The 11,976-nt window shown below is 38.0% G+C and overlaps 1 long non-coding RNA gene across 1 annotated transcript in view; it reads left to right on the forward strand.

The window, feature by feature from the left end:
• Window positions 1-3,676, forward strand: part of LOC138859773 (uncharacterized) — a 40,841-nt gene extending 37,165 nt beyond the window's left edge. Inside the window, exon 2 of the long non-coding RNA XR_011398219.1 lies at window positions 3,233-3,676. This is a non-coding gene — a long non-coding RNA (uncharacterized lncRNA). The remainder of the gene's footprint in view (window positions 1-3,232) is intronic.
• The last annotated feature ends 8,300 nt before the right edge of the window (window positions 3,677-11,976 follow it).

Raw genomic sequence — 11,976 nt, forward strand, 5'->3', positions numbered from 1 at the left:
CACTCCCTTTTTTAACTCATCTTCTCCCTTTCTCTTCTCCCCTATCCCCTTTCCCCTTTCCCTCCTCACCTCTTCTCCCTTCTCTTTTACCCTTTCCCCTCTTCCCATTACCCCCCTATCCCCTACTCCCTTCACCACTTCTTCTCCCCTTTCCCCTTTCCCTTCACCTCATTTTCTCCCCTTTTCCCCTCTCCCTTCACCTTATCTTCTCCCACTTTCCCCTCTCCCTTCCACATTATCTTCTCCCCTTTCCCTTTTCCTCTTTCCCCTCCCTGTTCCTTTGTCCCTTCACCTCATCTCCTCTCCCTTCTTTTCTCCCCTCTCCTCTCTCCCCTCTCCCCTTCTCCTCTTTCCCCTTTCCCCTTCCCTATCCCTTTTCCCCCTTCACCTCATCTCCTCCCTTCTTTTCTCCCCTCTCCTCTCTCCCCTCTCCCCTTTCCTCTCTCCCCTTTTCCCCTCCCTATCCCTTTTCCCTTCACCTCATCTCCTCCCTTCTTTTCTCCCCTCTCCTCTCCCCTCTCCCCTTTCCTCTTCCCCCTTTCCCCTCCCTTCCAGCAGCAGCCCCTCGAGAGGTCGTTAACAAGACCACACTGACGCGACAGACCACAAAACTTGGCGCGTTCCTGTCCTAGCGCTGTGGCTTCCCCGTGTCCGAATGCTTCGTCGAGTGTGCAGACGAACACCACTTCAGTTGCAGTCTCGCGTTCTTGGTTCTTTGTTTTGTTTCGTGTGTTCGTTTCGGTGATTATTTGGTTTGGTTTGTTGATATATTTATTGATAGTGAGGATTGTTAGAGTTGTTGTTATTAGAAGTGTCATTACTGTTGTGGTTATTATGATCTTTGTTGTTGTTGTTATCTAAAAAAAATATATATATTGCTGCTATCATCACAGTTATTATCATCATCACCATCGTCATCATTATCTTTGTTATTATTATTATCATTATTTTCATCATTCTTATCATTAGCATTATTATTTTTGTTATTCCAATTGTTATCATTAACATCATTATTATTGTCATGATTATCACCATTATTATTATCGTTATGATTATCATTATCGTTATTATAATCATTATTATTATTGCCGTTGTTATTATTATAATCCTCATTACAATTATCATTGATATTATTATTATTTTCATTTTCATTTTCCTTATTATCATTATTGTAATTTTTATTATTGATAATGTTTACCATAATCATCATTCATCATTCTTATTATTAACATTATTATCATTATCATTATCATTATTATTATTATAATAATAATTATCATTATTACTATTATCATTATAATCATTGTTGTTGTTGTTATTGTTGTTGTTGTTGCTTTTGTTGTTGTTGTTATCATCATCATTTTATTTTCATTATCATTATCATTACCAATACAGTTGTAGTTATTTTTATTGTTATTTGCTTATTATTGTTATAATGCCACTGGTGTTGCTCTTGTTGTCGGTCAATATCATTATAATCATTATAATAATTAATTTCATTTCTATTGTTGTTTTCATGCATATTGGTGTTGGTTATACTAATTATATTTATTACTGGCCATATAGTTTTTGATTTTTTTGTTATTATTATTTATTATTATTATAATAATTTTCATTATAGTCATTTTTTCATGACAACACTGTGATTAGCCCCATATTTGGAGGTGTTTTGATGCACTCATTTTTAATCCTTGTTAATGCAGTTATTATATACATTATCATTATATGTCTATGATTTATTAATTGATTTTGACGAATCCGCTATAGATCCATGCAGTTATCATTATCATATCTCTCTTTAAATGGAATTTGATCACCTTAAACTCTATTCAATATCCACCATAAAAAAAAATATCCTTATATACCATAATTAACACTAATCATATCCACAACCCGCTTCAGCCAACCATCAATATCTAACAATCCCCCCCCCCCCCATTCAAAAGCGCAAAGGAAGAAACGACATGAAAATAGGAACAGTTTCCCCTGAAAACACAAACTTCCTGACTTTCTTTCTTCAATTCTCTTTCCGGCGCAGTTCCCCTTAAACCGTTCTTCGGCTTGACTGCTCTTGTCTCCGGCCTCGTCTCGTGTCTCGGGCTCGCTGCTTGGCTGTCTTGGCCTCGTCTTGTTGGGTGGTTGTCTTCTTGCTTGGCTGTCTTGTGTCTTGTTTGTGGTTGTTTGTGGTTGTTTGTCTCGTTGGTTGTGTGTCTTTTGTTTTGTTGTGGTTGTTTGTCTCATTGGTTGTGTGTCTTGAGTCTTGTTTGTGGTTGTTTGTCTTGTGTCTTGTTTTTGGTTGTCTTGCTGGTTGTGTGTCTTGTGTCTTGTTTGTGGTTGTCTTGTTGGTTGGTTGTCTTGTGTCTTGTTTGTGGTTGTCTTCCTGCTTGGGTGTTTTGTGTCTTGTTTGTGGCTGTTTGTCTTGTTGGTTGTGTCTTTTTTGTTTGTCTTGCTGGTTGGGTGTCTTGGTCTCGTGACTTGCTTTCTGTGTCTCTTTCTGGTCGTGTGTCTTGTTGTTGTTAGTCGCTTTGGTTGTGTGTCTTGTTGGCCTTGTGTTTTTGTTGTTGTTGTTGTGTCTTTGCTGGTTGTGTCTTGTTGTTTGTTTGTCTTGTTGGTTGTGTGTTGCTGGTTTTGTGTGTTGTTTGTTGTATGTCTTGTTGGTCTTGTGATTTGTTGGTCTTCTGTCTTGTTGTTTGTCTTTTTGATTGTGTCTTGATGGTCTCGTGTCTTGTCGGTTGTTAGTCGCTTTGGTTGTCTCAAGTTGGTTGTGTCTTGCTGGTTGTGGTCTTGTTGGCCTTATGTCTTGTTGACTGAATCTTGCTTTTGTGTGTCTTGTCGATTGTGTCTTTCGAGTTGTGTGTCTTTCTGGTTGTATATCTTCTTAGTCTCGTGTCTTGCTTTCTGTGTGTCTTTCTGGTCGTGTGTCTTGTCGGTTGTGTTTCTTTGGTTATGTTTCTTTCGAGTCATGTGTCTTGCAGCATATCTGTCTGGCTGTATGTCTTTCTGATTGTGTCTTTCTTGTTGTCTTTGTGCTAGATAGACAGGTTGATAGATGGAGAGTTGGATGAATTAGGGAGAAACAACTAGATACACAAACAAATAGATAGACAGATAAATGCATATATGGGCGAGTCAAAACAGAAAAAAAAATCTAAGCATAAAATACCCGTGAATATTACACGTTAGCATAATCATGTCGAAAATACCATTAACGATGGAATTTCTCTCCTTCCAGATCATTCCATTCGGCGCCCAAGACCCGGATGATGCAGCCAAACCCTCGTTGAAAGAATGCAATCTCACAGCATTGCATCAGACGTACCATGGATCTATCCTTGAATAAACGGGGGAAGTCAAAAATACACGGACGAATTAAGGAATAAGAGGCAGAGAAGAGAACCTTTTTGGGGGGGAAAAAAGAAATAGGATATGTTCTTTTTCTTTTTCTTTTAGTTTTTTTTTCTTTTTCCGTTTTTTGAAAATGTAAACTAAAGGGAAAACGAGCCAGCGATGGTTGGCGGATCTCTAGCGGACGTGCGGATTAGCGGCGAGTGAAGGAAAAGAGGAAAAGAGAGAGAGAAAGAGAGAGAGAGAGAGAGAGAGAGAGAGAGAGAGAGAGAGAGAGAGAGAGAGAGAGAGAGAGAGAGAGAGAGAGAGAGAGAGAGAGAGAGAGATGGATTAGAATGCTCGTGTGACAGACAGACGAGAGTTTGGTAAATAGAGTGAAAGTTGCAAGTAGATTGAGATCCTGGAAGGAGTGAGTGAGAGAGAGAGAGAGAGAGAGAGAGAGAGAGAGAGAGAGAGAGAGAGAGAGAGAGAGAGAGAGAGAGAGAGAGAGAGAGAGAGAGAGAGAGAGAGAGAAAGATCAATGAAACAAATTGAAAGTGCATGAAATGCGCGAGGACAAAAGAACAAAATATAAACACAAAATGGATTGAAAGTAAAATCTAAAGAAAACCAAGAAATGAAACACAAAGCATAGAAAACGAGGAATTCCACAAGAAGAAAACAAGAAAGAAAAAGAAAGAGAAAAAAGAAAAAAAACAACCAAAACGAAATCGAACGATAGTAAAAAACAAAAACACAAATATAAGAAAAATTAGAAGATACCGAGTGAGCTTCAGGATAAGACCGCAAAAAAAGAAAAAAGAAAGAAAGATAAAACACGTCAAGAAACACAACGAAAATAACAGATAGAAAGAAGATAGAAGAAAGAAGAAAAAAGAACTAAAGGCACCATGAGTTACGAAGAAGTCCGTTGTGGTTGTTTCTGGGAAAACCTCCCTTACTGTGCCCGGGCGCTGGGCGTGGCGACGGCTGTGGGTAAGTAGAGAGGATGGAGGAGGAGGTGGAGGAGGAGAAGGAGGTGGAGGTGGGGGTAGGGGTGGAGGAGGAGAAGGAGGTGAAGGTAGGGATGGAGGAGGAGGAGGAGGGAGGAGGAGGTGGGGAGAGGTGGAGAGGTGGAGGTGGAGGTGGAGGTGGAGGTGGAGGTGGAGGTGGAGGTGGAGGTGGAGTGGAGGTGGAGGTGGAGGTGGAGGTGGAGGTGGAGGTGGAGGTGGGAGGAGGAGGAGGAGGTGGAGGTAGGGGTGGAGGAGAAGGAGGAGGTGGAGGTGGAGGTAGGGATGAAAGAGGAGGAGGTGGAGGTAGGGGGTGGAGGAGGAGGAGGAGGTGGAGGTGGAGGTAGGGATGAAAGAGGGAGGGGAGGAGGTGGAGGTAGGGGTGGAGGAGGAGGAGGTGAAGGTAGGGGTGGAGGAGGAGAAGAAAGGGTGGAGGTAGGGATGGAGGAGGAGGAGGTGGAGGTAGGGGTGGAGGAGGGAGGATGGAAGTGGAGGTAGGGGTGGAGGAGGAGGAGGAGGTGAAGGTAGGGGTGGAGAAGGAGGGAGGAAGTGGAGGTAGGGGTGGAGGAGGAGGAGGAGGGGGAGGTGGAGGAAGATGAGGAGGAGGAGGTGGAGGAGGAGAAGGAGGTGAAGGTAGGGGTGGAGAAGGAGGGAGGTGGTGGAGGTGGAGGTAGGGATGAAAGAGGAGGAGGAGGTGAAGGTAGGGGTGGAGAAAGGAGGAGGTGGTGGAGGTGGAGGTAGGGGTGGAGAAGGAGGGAGGTGGTGGAGGTGGAGGATGTAGGGGTGGAGAAGGAGGAGGAGGAGGAGGTGGAGGTACTTAGGGGTGGAGAAGGAGGGAGGTGGTGGAGGTGGAGGAGGGTAGGGATGAAAGAGTGAGGAGGAGGAGGTAAGGGTGGAGGAGAAGGAGGTGCAAGTGGAGGGTGGAGGTGGAGGCGGAGTTGGAGAAGGAGGTGGAGGAGGAGGTAGGGGTGGAGGAGGAGGATGGAGGAGGAAAAGGTAGGGGAGGAGGAGGAGGCTGTGGTGTAAGTAGAGAGGATGGAGGAGGAGGAGGAGGTGCGAGGAAAGAGGTGAAGAAGGAGGTTAGGGTGGAGAAGGAGAAAAGGAGGTGCGAGGTGCGAGGATGAGGTGGTGGAGATGGAGGTAGGGGTGAAGGAGGAGGAGGAGGGAGGCAAGGGTGGAGGAGGAGGTGAAGGTAGTGGTGGAGGAGGAGGAGAAGGAGATGGAGGAGGAGGTAAGGGTGGAGGAGGAGGTAGGGGTGGATGAGGAGGTGAGGGTAGAGGAGGAGAAGGAGTTGGAGGTGGAAGAGGAGGTGGAGGAGGAGAAGGAGTTGGAGGAAAAGGTAGGGGTGGAGGAGGAGGAGGAGGAGGAAAAGGTAGGGGTGGAGGAGGAGGAGGAGGTGGAGGTAGGGGTGGAGGAGGGAGAAGGAGATGGTAGTGGAGAATGAGATGGAGGGAGGAGTGAGGAGTAAAGAAGGAAGTCGGGGTGAAGCCAACGGTGGAAATAGAGGTGGAAGAGGTAGTGGAGGTGGATGAGAAGGAATTGGAGGAGGGAGTAGAGTTGGTGATGGAAGAGGAGGCGGAGAACAAGGTAGAGATAAAAGAAGAGGTGAAATTAGACGAGGAAGAGAGGATGAAGATGGAGGTAGAGGAGACGGTGGAGGAAGAGGAGGCTGTTGAGTTGGAAGTGGAGGAGGAGGTGGGAGTGATGTAGAGGTGGAGTAGGAGATGAGGAATAGGAAGCGGTGGAGATGGAGGAGAAAATAGTAGTGGAGGTCGAGGAACTGGTGGAGATGGGAGTGGAGAAGGAGGTGGAGGCGGAAGGTGGAAGGAGCAGGAGGAGGTAGAGGTGGAGGAAATGGAAGAGGGGGTAAAGGAGAAGAAGGAGCAGGAGGAGCAGCAGCAGGATGTGTAGAAGGAGGAGTAGAGAGACGGATAAAAGAATAGACTTGATGAGAAAGAACAAAGAAGACAGAAGGGTAAGAAGAGAAGTGGGATGAAGTAAGGAAGAGGGAAGGGAGGAAAAGGTGAAGAAAAGGAAGAAGGATTAGATAAGAAAAGGGAATTAAGGAGGGTGAGAGGAAGCAGAATGGTAGGAGGAGGAGGAAGAAGAAGAAGAAGGAAGGAGAAGATGGCGGAGGAGGAGGAGATGGGACGGTGGAGGAAGGGAGGAAGGGAGAGGAGGTAGAAAACAGTATGAAGGAAAAGGTAGAGAAGGAGAGGGCGTAGCAGGAGGAGATAAAGGAGACAAGGAAGAAGGAGGAGGGAAAGAGGAAGTGCAGAATGTGACGTGACGGAAAAGGGGTGGAAGAGGAGGAGATAGAGCAGGCGGAAATGGAGATGGAAGAGAGCGAAATAAAGGAGAAAAGGGAAGAGGAATGATGGGTTAGGAAATGAAGGTAAATAGGAGAAACAGAAGAAAGGGGAAGAGTTTGAAATAGAGGAGGAAGAAGGAGGAGAAGGAGGAGGAATAGGAGTTTAGTTAAAGAGGAGCAAGGAGGAGGAGGAAAAGGGAAATGAGAAGAGGGGAGGAAGGGAAGGAGGAGAAGTATAGAAGGAAATCGGAAGGGGAAGAAGAGTGGATTAGGATAAAGGAGGGAGGAGGAGGAGAAGGAAGTGGATTAGACTTTGATAAAGGAAATAGAAGATTAAAGAGAAGGAGAATTAACAGGAAGGAAAGGAGAAGAGCGAAGGAGGAAGAGGACGAAACGAGAGAAAAAGGAAAGATTGGAATGTAGAGGATAAGAAGAAGGGAAGACAATAAGAATTCAAAGAAGATAGAAACGGAGAAAAGAGACAGAGGGTAGATAGGAAATAAGAAGGAAGAGAGAAGGAAGAAAGAAGGGGAAAAGGAGGAAGAAGTAGGTAATTTAGGAAGAAAAGAGGAAAACAAAAACACGGAATAAGTGTTTATTTATTTGTTTGTTTGCTAGCTTGATTGTGTGAGTGTGTGTTTGTCAGTACAACTTATATACCTTTACCCAGCATGCAAATTGATCAGTGATTTAGCATAAACTTTTACGTGTGTATGTTTGTGCATGTGTGTCTGTGTTTTATTTATTTATTTATTTATTTTATTATTATTATTTTTTTTTTTGTCTATATGTTTAAATATGTGTTTGTTTGTATTTTGTGTGTATGTGTATGCGTATTTGTATGTATGTGTGTGTGCGTGCGTGTATGAGTGCATACGTGTGTCTGTGTTTTATGTTTGTTTGTATGTTTATATATGTGTATGTTCTTTGCGTATGTGTGTGAATTCGTGTGCATGCGTGTGTGCGTGTTTGAGTGCATACTTATGTCTATATTTTGCGTGCGTTTGTATATGTATATAGGCGAGAGCGCAGATAAACGCGATTAACTGTCCCCGGGAGCTGGGAAACATCGATTGAAAGAGAATTAGCATGGCTTCATAATCGTTTTTATAACCGGTTCGCGCACGGAATGTAATCCCATTTAAGCCTCTTATGTGTTCGGATCCGTTCCTCATTTTTTTTTTTTTTTTTTTTTTTTTTTTTTTTTTTTGCGGGCGTATGAATCACGTCGATTCGATTGCCAGGGTCAATATCTACAATAATAATAATAATAATAATGATAATGATAATAATAATAATAATAATAATAATAATAATAATAATAATAATAATAATAATAATAATAATGATAATAATGATAATGATAATAGTAATGTTAATGATAATAATAATGATAATAATGATAATGATAATGATAATAATAATGATAATAATGATAATAATAATAGTAATGATAATAATAATGATAATAAATAGATAAACAGATAGATAAATAAATTAATAATATGACAGACAACTGTATGATAATGATAGTAGAAAAAATAAATAATATTTTTTTGTAGGATATTAGGTGACGCTGCTGATAATCATGGTGAAGGTGATGATGATGATGATTATCAAAATGATAATGATAACAGTATTGTTAATATCAGTGACAATGATAATCTTATAATGATGATAATAATTACGATGATGATGATGATAATGGCAATGATAATGATGATGATGATAATAATAATGTAAATTAAAAAAAATAATGATGATAATGGTTATAGCAATGATGATAACAATACTAATGATAGTGATGAGGATGATTATAACAATAGTAATTATAATGATAATAGTATTAATGATGATAAAAAGTATAATGATGATAATTAAACAAAATTAGTAATATCATCATTATCAAGAATGATATCAACAATGATAAAAATGATGGTAACTATAATACTAATGAAAATGATAAAAATTATAGCAATAATTATGATGTGTATGATGATGATAAATGATGATAATAATGATGAAATTATTAATAATGATGATGATATCAATAATGAAAATAATAAAAATAACAATAACAATGACAACAATAATATAAATAATTGTGATAATGATAACAATGATAATGATAGCAATGATAAAAATAATGATAATAATAATAATATGGATAGTAAGGGTAATAGTAATGATAGTGATAATGATAATGATGATAATGATATTGATGATGATAACAATAATGGTAATGATTATGATGATAATGGTGATAGTAATAGTAATAATGATAACTAGAATAATAACGATAACATAAGTAATAATAAAAAAGAATAGTAATAACAATAATGGTAATAATAATGACGATAGTTACGATGATTATAATAATGATGATACTAATTATAATAATAATCATGACGATAATAGTAATTATAATAATAATGATAATTATTATCATTATTAATATCATCATTATTATAATGATGATGATAATGATAATGATAATGATAACTATGATAATAATAAATATGATAGTAATGAGGATAATAATGATAAAAGTATCAGTAAAAATTATTACAATAATAAGTGATAATGATGATGAAAATTATAGTAATAACAATATTGAAATAATGAGAGTAATTGAATAATGATGATTATAGTAATAGCAATAATAATAACAATGATGATAATAATGAAAATAATGCTTGTTATGATGATAATAATGATAGTAATGATAATGATAGTAATGATAATAATGATAGTAACACTAAGAATGATAATGATAATATAGATAATGATAAGGATAATGATAAGACAACGGTAATCATAATTAGTGATAATGATAATGACGATGACAATGATAATAATGAATGATAATGATAAAGATGATAATAACAATAGCAATAATAATAACGAAAAGATCATGGTAATGATAGTGATAATAGAATTGCTATGATGGAAGTCATAGTGATAATAACAATGGTAATAATGATAATATCGATGTTGAACTAATAATAGTGATAATAGTAATCATTAAAATAATTAAACAAATTACAGTGATGATGATGACAATAGTGATAATGATAATAATGATAATGATGATAATACCAGTAACAATGATATCAATGATAATGATTTTGATGACAATAATAGTGACGACAAAAATAATGATAATGATTATAATGATAATAATAACAATGTTGAAAACAATAATGTTAATAAGGATACTTATAACGGTAATAAAGATACGCATAATGATAAAGATAATAACGACAGCAATAACGATAACGATAATAATAGTAACAATGATTATGATATTAATGATAATAAAAATAATTATGATAGTTATAAAAATTATAATAACAGTAGTAATAGTATGAATGATAATAATCACAACGATAATTGCAAAGGTAACAAAGATAAAAAGCTAATAAAGGTAGTAGTAATGTTTATAATGATAAAGATAACCATATGAATGTTATGAATATGAATATGAATAATGATAATGAAAATAATAGTGATATTAGTCATATTGATGAAAAGGTAAGAAGAAAAACAAGAACAGTAACAGTAAGAGTGATAGTAATAAGAATGATGAAAATCGCAGAATGAACCAACTTATCTAATAAAATCAAAGACATAACTCTCCTAAAGTCCCACATAAGAAGCAGTGAACTGTACTGGATCTACAAGAGAGTTTCACGTGATGACTTTGATGTTAGATTGCGAATTATCTGAAGAATGGCCCTTGATCTGATTAAAGAATAGATAAAAGACGGATTAAATTCGATCTTTTTTTAATGCTTTTACATAGTTTCCTGGCGTGTGTGTGTGTGTGTGTGTGTGTGCGCGCACGTGTGTGTATGTGTGTGTGAAAGTGTGTATGTGTGTTTGTAAGATTTTTTATGTATATGTAAGAGTTTGTATATGTACATATCTATGCGTATGTATGTATGTATGTGTGTGTGTGTGTGTGTGCGTACGTGTGTGTGTGTGTGTGTGTGTGTGTGTGTGTGTGTGTGTGTGTGTGTGTGTGTGTGTGTGTGTGTGTGTGTGTGTGTGTGTGTGTGTGCGTGTGTATGTGTGTGTGTGTGTGTGTGTGTGTGTGTGTGTGTGTGTGTGTGTGTACGTACCCTTACATAGAGGACACATGCATCTACACATATTCACAAATGTATACTCCCCCCCCCCCCTCCCTCCAAGCCCGCCCGGCACTTCCTCACAAACGATATAATTCATAAGATGCAGATGGAAGAGCAGGTACGGCGCGCATATGTGAGTGAAGTAGACTATAAGGGCGAAAAACGAATCTCTCGTAAGGGTGTAGGCAGCTTTACGTTGACGAGAGACAAGATAGTTGTAGAAATTTCATAAGAAATATGATTTTCCGATGAAGATACAGTGAATTATGGTATTAAAGAACACGATATTGTAAAACATATGTAGTCTTATTTGTATATATATATATTGATATATAAAATTACACACAAGTACAAACACACACACACACACATCCATACACACACACACACACACACACACACACATCCATACACACACACACACAAATATTTATGTATCTATATATGTCTATACATACGTATATATATACATATATTCATAGATATTAAGAGAGATAAAGAAAGAAAGAAAGAGACAAAAAAGAAAGAGAGAGAGGATATGTGCGTGAAAATACCTACATTACCACGCACACGCACACTCAAACTCCCACATGTTCGTAATTTGAATAGTTCAAACTCATTTCGGTAGACTCTGCTCCTCCCCCCCCCCACACACCCTCCCCTTAAAAAAAAGAGGGGAGGAAATCTTGCTACCTTCTAAGTTTACAGAGAGTGGGTGAAGTTAGCGGAAAGACTCTTAAAAAAAAAAAAAAAAAAAAAAAAAAGTGTTTCTTCAAGATGCTGTAAAGGAGGCTATCGGAGCCATCTGCTGCGGGAAAAACCTCCGCTCGCTTTTTTGTGCTTGTTTTTTTGTGTATGTTTTTTTTTTTTTTTTTTCCATCTTATTCTCATTCTTTATATATATATGTCCATCAATTTATCTGATTATAGCTCTATCTTTTTATCTGTCGAAGCATAGCTCTATCTTTCTATCTATCTATCTCTATCTATCTATTCATCTATTTATAGCTCTATCTTTTCATCTGTTGATTTATAGCTCTATTTTTCTATCTATCTATCTCTATCTATCTATCTATCTGTCTCTATCTTTATATCTTTATATATATATATATATATATATATATATATATATATATATATATATATATATATATATATATATATATATATATATATATGTGTCTATCTATTTATCTGA

The sequence above is a fragment of the Penaeus vannamei genome, chromosome 38 (genome assembly GCF_042767895.1).
Source record: "Penaeus vannamei isolate JL-2024 chromosome 38, ASM4276789v1, whole genome shotgun sequence".
In the NCBI taxonomy this organism is placed as follows: Eukaryota; Metazoa; Arthropoda; class Malacostraca; order Decapoda; family Penaeidae; genus Penaeus; species Penaeus vannamei.